The sequence below is a fragment of the Nuphar pumila genome, chromosome 7 (assembly GCF_984573655.1).
Source record: "Nuphar pumila chromosome 7, dmNupPumi1.hap1.1, whole genome shotgun sequence".
Classification (NCBI taxonomy): Eukaryota; Viridiplantae; Streptophyta; class Magnoliopsida; order Nymphaeales; family Nymphaeaceae; genus Nuphar; species Nuphar pumila.
This window is the reverse complement of record NC_143255.1, coordinates 19,292,046-19,307,973: the sequence shown is the minus strand read 5'-3', so window position 1 is coordinate 19,307,973 and position 15,928 is coordinate 19,292,046. Positions and strand designations below refer to the sequence as shown.

At 38.6% G+C, this 15,928-nt stretch overlaps 1 long non-coding RNA gene across 1 annotated transcript; it reads right to left on the bottom strand.

Moving 5' to 3' along the window:
- Positions 1-5,741: 5,741 nt before the first annotated feature.
- On the bottom strand, positions 5,742-6,263 carry LOC149831394 (uncharacterized). Its single transcript, XR_016433282.1, has 2 exons — positions 6,077-6,263; positions 5,742-5,996 (listed from the first exon to the last, which is right to left on the bottom strand). It is a non-coding gene; the product is annotated as an uncharacterized LOC149831394 (long non-coding RNA).
- Between the last annotated feature and the right edge of the window lie 9,665 nt (positions 6,264-15,928).

The window sequence follows — 15,928 nt, the reverse complement described above, 5'->3', positions numbered from 1 at the left end:
GTCCCGCTAGGCTTTAAGTGCCGCTAATGAGCTCAGGTTTGAAGAGCAATCCATGAGGCGGCCCCATTGACCCAATGTGAAGCAGCTCCGCCCGGCCTAAATTCAATTAATTAGTGTAACTAATTAAGTAAATATTAAATAATAAACAAGTTTTCATGTACCCAACTAATTATCTTTTTAGTTTTCATAATATTAATAATAGTTACTAAGTTACTACATAATTATTTTTTACATTTTTATATTATTAAAAATTAATAAATAAGTCATGCCCTTCAATAGCCTGGGAGCTGACCCGGATCTAGCCCATATATTTAATGGGCTGGGTTTTGGGCTGAGCCTAAAACCTTGACCCAAACCCGACCCATGGCATGCCATGTTGGCTTGTCCCATCTGGCAGCCGGGCCGTGGTCCACCACTAATATGAATGATTAGATTTTATAGATATTTGTCAAAAAAAAAAAATTGGTGTTTGAATGTCTTTTAGCTTTGCTTTTAAGAAAGACAAGATTAGAAACTATAAAAAAAAAAGAAGAATACCGTGAAAAAGGAAACGTTCTCTCTCTCAATGTTGAAGGAATTCATATCCACACACCTTGCTTGCGGTGGAAGAAAACTCTCTCTCTCTCTCTCTCTCTCTCTCTCTCTCTCTCTCTCTCTCTCTCTTGATGAAAACATGGGGTCCCTGCTCTCTTTGGTGCAATTGACGTTTTGAGATCAGTGGGAAAATGAGGGTTTTATTGGTCTCGAGGGGTTAGAAGATTCTGGATGCCAACACACTGTCACTGTCATTATAACAAGAGGTATGAAAATGACATGTCTGATCAGGTTGGACCACTCTTAGCAGAGGCATAGCCATTAAAGGGTCATTGCTTGCTTGATGTTCATATTCAGCTTGCCCTGCTTACTTTTACCAGTTTGAACAAACTCTTTATAAGCTGAGCATAAACTGAACCATGTATAACTCGTGTCATTTCCAGTCCTATGTATCAAGTAATATAGTAAAAATTGCTACATCAGCTGATCTTTTCAGATTAAATAATTAAAAATAAAATAAAATAAAATCCTGTGATTAGATTGGGTCACTGCCATCTCATCCCTTTTCTAGTCAGATCCCATTATTTAATGGATCATATCCAAGGGAAAATGGCTTCACAGCATATAATCCTTCTTTGAACAGTGGGGAATCCCATGGCTTCACAGCATATCCTTCTTTGAAACAGTGGGGAATCCTACATGACCACCCACATTAGTAACACCCATTGTGGTGGTATAATTTGGTCAGTGGTGGGCCCATGGTCTGTGGACCAAGGACCATGATTAAAATGCAAACCCCTGCATCTGTGCCGTCCATTTTCTGATTTCCCTAAAGCATGTTGTCTTTGGATATATATATATCATCATTCCTAGTCAGTTTATTCTTTTTTTTTTTTGTGCTTTATTCATCTGCAGTGTGAAACCAATGCAGAACCATGGTGGTCGATCATGCACCCCATCCTTTGGTGTAAGATGCAGTTTCAATGTCATATTCATAGGTTGCCAATGGATCAGATCTGACATGGATCCAATTTTTTCTGTAACATCCAATCAATGAAGGTGTTCAAGTATGCATGTTTGGCTCACAAGGGTTCACCTCGTTAGGTGGGTATGCCTAAGTCAAGTTGAACAGACGTCAAAAAGTTGAAGGTTCGATACCTGTGGTGCACGTCACTTAAGTAGGGGTGTGAACGTGTCGGGTTTACCCGGTCCAAACCCCTATAGGGTCTGGGTATGGTGACAAATAAGAAGACCCAATTAAGACTCAGGTTCAGATCCGAAGGTCCGATTAATATATGGACCTGGGTATAGTTTTTGAAATTTTATACTAGACCTGGACCCGACCTGAGTTTCGATTAAGACCCGCAAATTTTCAATGTAAAAATGATAAAAAAAAAAACATTTTTTTACCGGGTATGCATGGTTCATGTAGTTCTTATCGGGTTTGGGTATGGTTTCTCTTATAGTAGACCCAATTAGACCTAATTAGTTCAGACCCGATACCATACCCAAAGATCTGGTCCAAGTCTGGTTTCACCTGAGTTCGAACCAAACCCAACCCGTTGACACCCCTACTCTTATGGCAAAAATGAAGACAACAAAAAACTATTCCTAATGAGCAGGGGAAATACTTTTTTTCTTTTGACCCAAGGAGTTTGGCGTAGTGGGATTGGGCCTAGCTAGACCGTTTGACAGGCAGTCTAGGTTCAAATCCCATGGACGTCACCCCCCTGTGTAAGCCAAAGCTTGGAGACTCCCTGTATAGTTGAGGGGTAAGCCCTTGAAGTTTTATGCCTATATGATGAGCCAATGCAGCTAGATCTCTGCGCCTGGGGCGGTTTCTCTGAGTAAAAAAAATACTTTTAGTATTTTTCACCATACATTGAAACAGGGTCAGTCTCATGATCACCAATGTGACAGCTCTCAACCCATTGTTTAAAAAAAACATCATAGTTATTAGGAAACTAAATGGATACATGAAGTGGAAGCTGATCAAAAGCAAGTATCAAAAAGTGGTACGTACCCAGAATGTGATACGGTTGTGAAGCGATTACGAAGCGCGTGTGGAAGAAATAACTCGAACGCCATATAAAATGAATAAAGCCAACAAACAAGCTTGTTATAAAAAAATATAGTTTTCTAATATGAAAAGTGTAAGAAGTGAGGAAGATGCAAGTGAAAAGTAATAAGAAGCAAGAGGGAAACATTAAGTGAAGGAGAATCGGTTTGGGAAACGAGGAGAAAACGTGTTTTCCATTAAAGAGAATCGAGTTCTTAATATTCCAAGAATAGGTTTCTCAAAGCTCCTTTCGCTTCCTTTCCGAGAAAGCAAAGAGTTTTCCACTTTCCAAGTGAGATTCATGTAGCAAGAAGCTTTCTGTAACTATGGTCCAAACACCACCGAGGTGGTATCCCATGTGGTAAGCGGGGTCTTGTGCCAAGCTGAAGGCCCAGGTTCGAATCCTTCCACCACATGGGGCTTAAGAGATATCTGTTAGGGGTCTGCCTAACCCCAGCTTGCCTATCAAAAAAAATCCATAATGGTGGTTTCTTTTCATCGAGAAAAAAAAGTTATAGAGGTCCGTCTGATAGCAAACTCAGTAAAGCTATTCATGACCTATTTCCTATTCAATAAATTAAAAGAGAATATATAGAGTGCATGTTATAGTTCAAATCCTAGTGAAGAAAATAATCTGATTATGACACATAAAATAGAATAAAACTCTAAAAAAAAATCTTAACATATTTTAAAAATAATAATAATATTAACAACAAATGGCTTCAAAAAGAAATGACAAACACACAAAAAAAAAGTGAAGAGCCAACAAGCACAGGTTCAAACAGATCCTTCTCAACTAAAAGTAGACAATAAAAACGTAAATGCAACAATAAAGGCAATAAGAGATGGTCCAAAAGAATAAAAAGAAATAATCACGACAACGAAAATAACAAAAAATATAACGATGACAAAGAAATAAAATACCTTTTCCACATTGAGGAGAAAAATATCCCTCAAGCATCATATCACAAAATATAAAAATATAAAGGAGTAGGCAATAAATCAACAGTCTGCATTTATGGAAAGATGGAATCTAGTTCTGTGTCTTTTGGTGAAAGTGTTTTGAGGAAGAATAATAGCCTTGAACCCATCACATCATAGCACCGTGAATTTATTGCCGACTTCTATGTATTTATCCATGCATCAGATCAAACTGGAACTGAACCATAGACCTTATTAACCTTGAGATGCTGCTGTTGAACTAGATTTTTTTTTATAAGGAACCCTGACCCAATTAAGGGAAAACCCTGCCTTAAGTGACCCACCTCTGAAAGCTACGGACGCACTCATGCATCAATGGGGTTTGATACGAGGGTCTTCAACTATTGAACTAGTTTTATGCAGAGGGCAGAAACATAATTCGTGACGAGTTTCATGCAATCACCTACAAAAACAATAAAATTTGCGAAAGTCCGATAATTATGAAATTGCAGAAGAGTATTACATGCAAATTTTCAAAATATTGAGAAAGACCTATATTGCGAAATCTCTTATTCACATCACACCCATATTGCAAAATTATGTTTTTCTTGCAAAATTTCATCCGAGCATAGTACAAAAGTAAAATTAGGGTTTCATAGAAACTAAGTTTTTTGTTGTCTCCAGTCAGTGAGAAATTATGAACATTTTTCCAAGGCCAAACATTGATGGTGAGAAAATCGACAACGCTTCATCAGTAAAAAATCATCGACATTGATTTTTTTCAGTAAAGGCATCTTATAGTATAGGTGGCATTAGAAATGAAATCCGCAACCCATTCTCATCATAGATAATGGTAACGATGATGATGCATCTTTTCATTGGCACAAAGTCGACGTATCTCACAGTCAACGTCCGATCACGTGGTATGGGTGAAATATGCAACATTTTTGAAGCCTTTGCTCTAACAAACTGTGATTTTTTTTTTCAGTAAGTGCATCTTATGGTACAGGTGAGATAAAAAACAAAAAATCTGCAAGTTAGTGTTCGATGTGATGATATGCAGGAGAACAACATAGAGTATAATATTATCTCTCTATCAAAGATGTGGTGATATATAACATTCTTGAGGCCCAAGAGATGAAGGTACATTTGTGCATACTCTGTTTTCTCCCCATCAAAGAAGTTGTGAGAAATGATTTCATTTTATGAAAAATAGAATGAATAGAGTATATGAGAGATTTCGCTTTGTGAAGGAATAAAATGAATAAAATATATGAGAATTTTGTGAAAGAATAGAATGAATGCAATGTATGACTGACTTCATTTTGTGAAAGAATGATGCTTCGTTTCTCAATCCCTTTTTGCATATGAATACCCTATTTTCACAAACACTGAATTTTGGCCCCCCTTAATGATTTTTTTGACTAATCTCTTGCAAATGGTGGAGGCGAATAAGAATTTCTTGGCAAAATTTTGCAAAAAAAAAAAAAATTCTCATTATTAGGGTGATGCTGAAATTTCATAAATTGGTGCATGTACCTTGTGAAATTCCTTTCTAATTTAAAAAGAATAAACTAAAATTCGAATGTACCATATAATTTTTTTTACTTATTTAAAAAGAATGAACTAAAATTTGCATGTATCATGTGAAATTCCTTTATGATTTAAAAAGAATGAACTAAAATTTGCATGTACCTTGCAAAATCCTTTCTTGATACAAAAAGTTACCAGTTGCAAAATTTGCATGTACCTTTACATAAAAACATATATCAAACAAAAAACACGATCAAACAACTTCATTCACTGTTATATATATAATTCATTCTCATAAATAAATAAATCACATATTATAAAACAAGAGTCAAAAAATTTTATTTTCTATTATATACATAATTCATTCTCCTAAAAAAACAAAAATAAAACAACTTCATTGCTTATTATATACATAATTTCATTCATAAACAAATGCATATACATGATAAGACTATTTATTAGCTTTCATCCATAAGTGCAAGTGCATCCTCTATCTTAGACTCTTCATCAGCTTTAATTGTTGCAACTTGAATCCTCATTTTCTGGTTGCTTAGGAATGTCTTGTACAATAATGGCCAACTATTCTACGTAAATATTGTAATCAATCCATATTGAAAAAAAATGAACCAACAACACAACATTAAAATGAATGAGTATTTGAACAAAGGAAGCATAATATTAAAAAAAATATTACGTAAACTATAAAGAAGCATGTCATAGACTACTTTTTAAATGCATCAAATACTCACATATTACTTCATAGACATGTTTTTGCCTATTGTGGTCAAGCTAATGACATACACTGTACTTGTATAGCACCACCATTTTGACGCTCAACTTTATTCATGTTGTGCAACCAAAATGTCCCTCCTCACGATGTCTATTGCTTGCAGAACCATCTCTCATTCTTATCTTCCTTATCTCTATCTTCGTTTGTGCACCACATTACCTACATGATGAAATTTTATTCATGGTTAGTCACATGTTGCATTAATGATAACAACATAAAAAAATATTCTACATACTTACATGTGCCTAAGTCAACACGTGCAACTTTGCAGTGCAAAGCATCCTTCCCATCTAAAGACTCAACCATCTTCAATCATTATCCTCCTATTCATTGTGTGACCGACTCCATATTATAACACGTAAAAAATTCAAGGATATAGTCATGTCTCAGGGGCCTTCCAATGAATACGTGCTCCCATATCCAAATCTATAAGAAACAATACACAAATTAATACACAATACAATACATCAACAATATTTAATCATGTTTAAGTATAAATCAAAAGTTAAGGCATAATGAAAGAACAAATACCTCCAACACTACCAACATGCAAACAATGTTTTTTCTTTCATGTCTCATATTACTCAAACTTGCATACAGGTGATCAACAATATTTAAACATGTTTAAATATAAATCAAAAGTTAAGGTATAATAAATGGACAAATACTTTCAACAACATGTCAATGATATTTTTTCTTGCATGCCTTACATTACTTAAACTTGCATATAGATGTGCAAGTGAGGCTACCCTTCATGTGTATTCATTGACACGATCTAGGTCTAGCAATAGTTGCATATATGATCCATGGATTGACTTTCTACCAATTTCGGTGAATACACGTGCTAAAGAAGTAGAACAACAACACTCTCACCACTTTATCCACTTTAGCACCGCCCTTCTCTTCAATACACGGTAACTTCCCCTTCATTATCTTCATCCTACTGGGGTCATAGTGGTTCCTCAACCATGATAACTTCAGTCTTTCACCTTTGAATGCATCCTCTTTTGCTTCCAAATAAACATCACTTATGTGCTTGAAATATCCCAGCCGATGTGCATTGTTCTCCATAGCACTTAAATCCAGTGAGTTTTGTCATGTCTTTTAATAAGATGATCGTCTCAATATCTATGAACTATAAAGTATTGATAGTCAGATTCTAGAACTGCACAATAAACTATAAGAGATTATGATCAATGTTTTATAGTGTGACTTCTAAGAATTTTTGAAAATGCATCTGATCCAACCAGTCATTCAATTTCTCTGTTAATATTAGGAATCACTCGTGTGCTTGAAACCAGTAAAATCAGTGCATGCAGGATGTTGGATCTGTTGGATCTTTTGATTATGGATCTTGCAATCATAATTAATTTTGCTGAAATCAATCAAATATCACAATTTAATTATTAAATATAAGACTTAAATTCGAATCACACACATATGCATCAAATTAATCATCAAATTATAATATTCAAAGAATTTGTCTTATAGACATGCTTACATATACAAATATAATATTTTAAAGATTGAATTGCAAGAATCAATCTAGTTATCTTAAAAACATATTTAACTCACACATACACACATATATATACAGAAATGGGTAAGTGCTTAATGCCTTTTATGCCTAATGCATGTCTACTTAGCTTGGATATATGTTTTCAGGTTGTTTTTCAAAAATCTAACCCTATAGATATGTTATGCATGATCAATTTGCTAGAAAATCACACTTGGATCATGTTTTTATAAGAAAAAAAATGATTTTTTCAGCACTGAATATTTTTTAAAATGTAGACTATTGATTTTTTAATCTTATAAAAACCTAACTTGGTGTTGGAATCAGATGGTCCAAAAGTTGATTCCCACAAAATCAAGCATGTAGATCATGTCTGTATGGTCAGGTTTTAGAAAAAATAAAAACAATCTTTTCAAAGCTCGGTAGGCATGCGGTAGGCACAAAAAAACATCAAACATTCTATATATATATATATATATGATAATTTAATCAATGAATTGCAATACTCAAGATAGTTATCTTACAAACATGCTTTAGACACACACATATATGTAACATTTTAAACATTGAACTACAACAATCAAACTAATTATCCTAAAAATATGTTTAATACACAGTGTATATGTGTGCATGTGACAAATTAATGAATCTATATATTCAAACTATTTATCCTAAAAATATACTTCAAATAGATAAAGAAAGTACATGCCCACGAGAACCAAGGCTTGCTTGCCATTGTGACTTCTTCCTTTGAGCATCCTCCAGTGCATTTTACACCCCAGCCACAACCTTTAGTTGAGTATCTGATCTAGCCAAAGGACCCTCACCCTCTTCCATTTCTCAAGGACCCTCGATATCAATCTCCACCTCCACTTGTTGAGATACCTCCTCTACCCTTAGACAAGATCTTTTTTCTTTATTCTCCATATTATCTCTTTCTATCTCGCCACCATCATTGTAGGTGGTCGCATATCTAGTTTCCTATAGTTGAGAATTGTAGTTAGCAACAACCTCAAACTGAGCTAATGACTGCAATTTCTTCACTATCGACTACACGTATGACTTTCCTTCTCCCTCCTTAGATGCTTTCGGGATGAGAAACATGAATATAACCACAAACTCCTCAACCTTTTTTCAGCTTCAGCCCTAGATTTGGGTCACATTGAAGGTGTTAGTTGTTACTTTTTTTAGTGCAATTTTTTGGGTCTCAACTTACTAAGGATGCATTTTTTGTGAAAAATATCGGACACCTAGGATTTTTGTAAGGCCCACAAATTTTCTGAGAAGTTTACTGCTTGCTTAGTATTGATATGTGTGCTTTTGCATAATTACGAGGTTATATTTCATAATTAAGTATATTTTGATTGTGCCTTGTATTTCTGCCTTATACGCGCGACCCGAAAATCGCGTAAATTTACTGTGTAAGTAAGAAGTGCCTAATTCTGGACGAATTCATCTTTGAAATTTTAAGGGTTAATTTGTAATATGTTTTTATAGTTCTCCCCGAATTTGAGACCTATACGACGTGAAAACCTCGTCAGTGCATGTGAATTTTGAGTTTTGGACCCGAAATCATAATACGCTTAATCCTAGCGAATGAAAGGCAATTTTATTGAAAGACCTTGACCGTTTCGTATTAATTGAGGTTATATAGAGCACTAAATGATTTATTGGAATTTAATTAATATTTTAGTGCATTAATTAAGCGTGGTTTTGAAATATAACATATGGCGATTTTGGATTTGGAGCGGATCAACTAGGAGAGGACCCAAACCCATTGGGCGTCCTCCCTAAAGGACGTTTCTAGTCTTGGTTGACCAGCTGGTCATGGTTTGACCAGCTGGGTGGCACTTTTGTAACATTTTGCATGGCATTTGAAAAGGAGGCCACTATTGGCCATAGATCTTTTCAAAACCCTATCATGAAGCATCATAAGGGGGCACACTTTTCAAAGAGAGCATGGGGCTGGCGCCCCATGGCATTTTTGCAACATTTTTGAAGGATTTCAAATGCTAGAAACCCATTGGCTGAGCCTTAGGGGCAGCCCAAGTAATTCTTTCAAGTTTTAATGGTTTTTCAAAGTGACATTTTTTAAAGAGTTTGAAATGATTTCAAAAGACCAACATGCATTGGGCGTGGATTCCTATGAGGGGGCGTGGAGCACCCCAGCCCTCCATCCTAGCTGGGTTAATCCCAGCCGTCCACTCCATAAACCCTACCTATTTAGTGTTGTGAAGAGAGAGAAAGAGGCAATGCCTTGGGCGATTTTCTTGAGGAGCTTCTTTCTCCTCCTTCCCCTTTCTTTTCCAACATGAGTGAGTGTGAGCACTTAGTTCCAGCTCCAGCCGTGAACCCCATTACCTCCTTCTCTATTGTAAAGCCTCGAAGGTGAGACACCTAACCCTCTTCACCTACCATGGATTTCGAATGGGCATTTGGCTTCCTTTCTCATTGTCGATTTTCTTGAGCTAAGTAGTATGCATTTTTGAATAGGTGGGTTTTACGTTTTGAGAACTCTTTGATAGTCTTATTGGTTCCACGTTGATGTTTTCCCTAAGCATGGTTGCATGCATTGAAGTGGAGTTATCAATTGAACATTTTAGTTATTGATTCTTCATTCATGTGTTTTTGTGGAATGAGTTACATGCGTTGTGAATAAGCTTTCGGTTAAGCACATTTTAGGCATTTTCCCCATGCAATGTTGGCAATGTAGCATAAGGCCATTCGGTTTTTCATTGTTTGCACGCTTATTGATACACTGAAAATCTTGTTTAAGCATCGGCATAGTGTGACTACAATAAATGCTTTAGCCCTTGCGTTTTCCTTAAAGGCTTCAAGTTTTCTTCATGAATGTTGATTTGTCGCAGCAAGGCTTGTCTAAAGTATTGATTTCGGTTGGCAAGGAGACCATGAATAGCCCCTATGCCATGCAGCTCATACTTTTGAGCCAACTCTCATTGGATTAGCTACGGGCCTGGGCTAGTTGGGTCGAGCCTAGTTGGTAGTGCACCAATATCTATGCTTTTATTTTCATTATTTTGCTGTTATTTTCAAGTTGTTTCAGCATGTCCAGGCTGTTGGACGTGTCCAGCAGCTGGTGACCCAGACCGCCCCCAGCTGGGACGTTTTCTTTTTCCCCCTTGGTTCAGCGTGAACCCTGGCTGAACCCACCTAACCGAGTGGGTGTGGGTCGGTTCGCTATTGGCCTGACATGGTTTGGACCAAACCTGGTCCAGACCTGTCAAAGGCCACCCCATGCAGGTTCGGATGGGGTATTTACCCCTCTTCATCCCTTTTTACTTTTCGGGTTTTTGTTTCAGACCTTACCGCAACCATGCAGCGGGTAGGCTACAGCTGGGTGCAGGCAGCTGGGCCTGCACCCCTCCCCTTTTGGTGCTGGCTGAGCCCAGCTAGGGTCTGGACACTTGGTTCAGACCGTGTTTTAGCCAAACACATCCTCTATGGTCTAGACCAATCGGTCCAGACCTGGCCCTGTTCATTAGGGGACTGAGCCCGTCCGGTTTGGACGCCTCGTCCAGCCCTCCTATGAGATGTGTCAGTCCAGATTTGGGCTGCTTTCCGTTTGTTGAGGAACCACACCAAGACGTTTCCAGGACCAGCCCCTACCCAGTCCCAACGTTTGGCTCTTGCGGGTTGCAGGACAACATAGTTGTTGTCCTTCTTCCTTGGTTCGGCCCCTACACTGTATGATGACATAACATGCTATCTTCATTTTGGTCGGTTCAGCAGTGCTGCCCACTTTTGGGCCCTGCTGCATGTGCGAGGTGTGCCCATGGCACCGATGCAGCTGCTGGGTTGGTAAGTCTGTGTTGGTTTAGCTCCAGCCGCTACTAGTTTACCCTTCGTTGTGCCACACATTGTAGGCGGGTTAGCAAGTTCGGATTGCAGCCTTATGGGCTGCAGAAGTGCCTATGACACGGTTTTTCATATAACCCGACCATCTCTCGATTTTGGACTTACCATGGCCTAGACAAAAACCACGTTATTGATCAAAGTAACTTATGCATATTCGGTTATGGTAATGTTGAACTCATCGTCGTGGTGCGATGGACTCCCACTTGAGTCCTTGTGTCCGTCTTGCAATTTTTCGTGCTAATGGCATCCTATCGAAGGCTTCAAAATAAGATAAGGGTTTTACGTAGTTGAGGAGCCATTGGCTCAGGTCTAATAAAATAAAAATAGAAATGACAACTCTTTAATGTGATGTAGTATGGACTCACGTAGGTGTGTATGTCCGCTTTTGAAGTGGGTTCACTCTTGCATAGAACACGAATTACTTTTGGTGCTCGTTCATGCCTTCAAGAGAAATAAGGATTTACTTGATTATGAAATACATGGCGTATATCATTGAAATAATGCAATTGGGGCTTTCGCTTGTCACACGTTACTGGCACCTCGGCGCTTCATAAATGATTTAAGTATATTTTAGTATGTTACGTAGCGTAGTGTCAAAGAAGCCGTGCACTACCACACACACTTTAACATAGGAGCTTTGCACTGACGAATGCAATCGTATGCTCTTATTAGTGATTTTTGAATGTATAATTACATCGGCATATTACTCATGTTTTCCCTAAGTATGAAGGGAGTTTGAGGCACCCTTATGAATATCGCAGTCTCGTGAGACTTATAAGATAAGTGGAACTCCTTGGCGAGTTCTGTTGCGAGCAATGGCCCCACTTAGCGAGATGAGCTCGCTTATGATTGTAATGTATGGTTTAAGAACCTTGGCACAGCTTCTGAGGCACGTTTTCCTATAATAAAATGTTTCTAATTGTCTCATCATAGCGTGCAATGTCTGTATTGATACTTGACTAGTTCTCGCACTTACGACATGATGCACATCTGTGTCCACCTGTATCTGTACACAGTTCATGATGTAACATCGGTAACTTTTATGTTCTGTGATGCATACCTCCTCTTGTTGTCGTGACTATCCTTGATAGTTCCTTCTGGGCCAAACCCATTTGGTTCAGGGGATTCAGTCCCAGTAGTGTGCGGGTTGCGGGACAGTGCAGCTTGTTGTCCCTCCCCGTCTTTTTCTTCAGTTAGACTCTTGCAGCAACTGGTTTGCTTTCACCTCGTCGTGGGTGCTACCGCAGATCGGCAGCACAACCCAAACCGGGCATGCATGTGTACGCTTAGTGCCCTTCCACCGTGTAGCTAGTAAGGTTACCAGTCTTTCTGGGAACTGTTCCAACACAGCTGTTGGATATCCCTCCAGTTTGTCCTATGTTTTCCACTTCGATAGAGCGCTCCAGACTGTAGTCTATAGGGATGCACTAGTGTCTACGACACAAGACCTTATGATCATGTTTGCCTAGGTCTGTACCATTGTCTAGACCAGCGGGCCGCGTGGGTCCGCATAGCAGTATCACCTTTACGGTGTTTTGGAGTCTTTGTTCCCGAGTTGTGCGATTGCCGCACTTTGGTTGCATCCTAGTTGGATGGTAGTGCGGATTTTGGGCAAGAGTTGGCCCTTGTTACAACCAGATTGGGTTGTTGTTGCTGCGGTTTCGGTGCAGCAAGTGTTCGGACTTCGTTCTTGTAGTTTCGTAGTCCATTGCACGAGATGGCTAGTTGACTAGTCGTACCTTCCCCTTTGCACGACATAGTTTCCACCTTACCCTTTTACAATGACTGTCTGTGTCGCCGCCATGATGTCTTGTCATACATGCATTGTTACGTTAAATGCATCGGAGTTAGCACTCTCTGTTATGTGTGGTTCGCCAAATGTAAAGCTTGTTAACGCTTGTGTATGATATGATTCACTGTAACCATGTGTTTTGTTGTCTTGCATGAGATTAGATTATCCGGAGGCTTTGGTTGGATGATTCAAACAATGTGTCTTCTCCTATGTGTTCATGACACTTGGCTATTGCACACCTTTCGAGGTACTTGTCCCTCGTTGTGTAGTTATGAGATTCACGAGATTTGAGTGTTTGTACGACGATAGCTTGTGTATCCATGTCGTAGATCTCCTTAGCGAGTTATTTTCGGGTTGTAGACCCACTTTGCGAGACGAGCTCACTTATGTTAAGATATAGGTTTTGTATGCTTGTGCACGTCACTTGATCTGTCCGAGAGCTGCCTTACCATGGCCAAATGTTTCTAACTGTCTTATCGTGAGGCACGTTGTTCTGCAATGTTGTATTAGCTTGTTTGTGTACTTGTCGTATTTTGCTCATGCATGACTACTCGCACTTGAGATTTACTCGCATGGTTAGTGCTATTACATTGAATTATGATGCATGCTCCCACTTGATTGTTCAAGTACACACTCATGCTGATTTGCCTTGTTTGTGGGTATGCGAGTGTCATTGTTAATGTTTTAGAGACAATGCTTTATGTAGTGGGATATTGATGAATTATCATATGCATATGAATGTGTATTTGCTTATATGCTTAATTGTCTCTCAGGAATGATATATGCAATGCCTCTTTGTTTATACTTGTGCACAAGATAGAATCATGTGATACTCATACACTTTGCACTTGGCACATCCTGACCTAGTTATTGAGTAGTGCGTACCCTGAGGAGGTACTTTGCTTGAGGCTTTGGTAAGCTCACCACGTGCGCTTACTTCTTGAAATGAAAAGACTGAACACCATAGGGTATGAATAATGATATGACTTGATATGGGCTCAGTTGGAGTTTTCGGGCAATATCCCTTGTGTTGTGTATGGACTCTTGTGTGATATACCCTAAAACAGAAATAAATAATATGGTATTTTGACTGCTTTCACGAGCAATGTGCTATGTTGGCCGCATGAGGCTGAGCACGTGAATGGGCAGGCCAAGTCCTCGTTTTGTGTACCATGCGGGGACCACGAGGCAAATTCCTCGTTGAGAGGTATGACGGAATAATGAGCCTAAGAAAGATAAACCCGTTTTGCCCCATTCACAAAACGGTTCACCTTGGGAGAGGGTGGATGGTACAATCCTGAGTGACTAGTCGTTACTACGACATGTGTTTTGCAGGAGCTGTAGCGTCCTTTGGCCTCCAGTCACTCAAAGTTAGGGAGGTCGAGGTTACCTTTTTAGGACCTCACTACTGCAGTAGTATGGATTGCAATCCTTGCCTATGCGAGTACTTTCTCCTAGCCGCGTGTTGCTCGCATGAGATTGAACTCGGTCTGTAGCTTCCCCGGTTACCACACTAGAATTGAATAACAGACGTCAGGTGCATGTCTCACAGAATGCGAGGTTCCTTCGCGTACCCGAAGGAGTAATCAAAAGAACTTAAAGACTAACCAATCAGTTGACTTACTGTAGTTGCTACTTTACTTAGGTTGTGCTTCAGTTGCCTTCCTTGTTCAGTTGTTACTTCGGCTGCCTTGTTGTTCAACACTTGGTATTGTTTGTTACTGCCTTGAGTGCCTGCTTTATAGTTGTTTCAGTTGTTACTATAGTTGCTTGCTGATTAGCACTCGTTACCGTTCAGATTGGTTGTTTTAGTTACTTGTTGTACGGCTGCTCTAGTTGCTTGTTCGTTTCCAGCACTTGTTATAGTTACTACAGTTTGGTTACCTTTCAGTTGACTTGTACTTGTCCTTCTCGTACTTACCGGACATTGTTCACAACACATTTGGTTATTTATGTTCCTTGATGCATGCTTTACCAGTTGATATTGATTGTGAAATGAAGTAGCGTAGTTACTGTACATGAATTCCTGCTAGTTACTTCCACTTATATTTTTGTACTCTTGCTCATGCTGTAACTACTTAATTATAGTAAATACGCATGCCATGTATGTCATGAACAACTCTGCTTTGGTTTCCACACTTGGGTATATTGTGTTTGGTTTGTCTCACCAGCTCGAAAGAGTACTGACCCCGTTTTATGGGGATACAGGTTGCTTAGGCGTGCGATGGAGCTCGATGTGCTACAGCGGACTCTAAACCCACACTTCTGATACTTGCTGGATCTTGACGTTTTGGTTTTGTATAAGGAAAATGAGATCTGTACACTTTGTAAATGTAATTAATAAAAAGTTGTTTCTTTACTATTGTTGTTCCCTGTAGCTCGCCCAGAGTTTCCACTTATCTTTCCCTTTCAGTTTTCCGCACTTGTACTCTCTGGTTTTAAAAAAAAAAAGAAAATTCCTAAAAATCCAAAGGATTTTCCAAGTAGAAATTCTAGGGCGTCACAATTTTGGCCATTAAGCAGGGTCTCTCTCTACCCACTTGTCAAGCCTACCCTATACTTCATAGTAGAAAGTATCACTAAGTGTATAATTTTTCTTTTTTTGGTTTTTTCTGTTGTGTTTCAACAATAGCACATGGTGTGGGTGTTGCCCCCTCCAAGACAACTCTTTGGTTGTCATTTTGTAATAAACAAGTTCAAAATTTTCTACAATAACAAAACAACAGGCAAACAACAGAGACAAGGGAATAAGCTATTGAAAATGCATTACAAAAAACAAACTAAATAGGCTATTGAAAATGCCAAAAAAAGAAAGAAAATGATGCAAGTGTTTCTTACTCATGTTTATAATACAAGATACACAATGGATAAACAATCAAATTCGATGATAAAGACATACCAATCGTT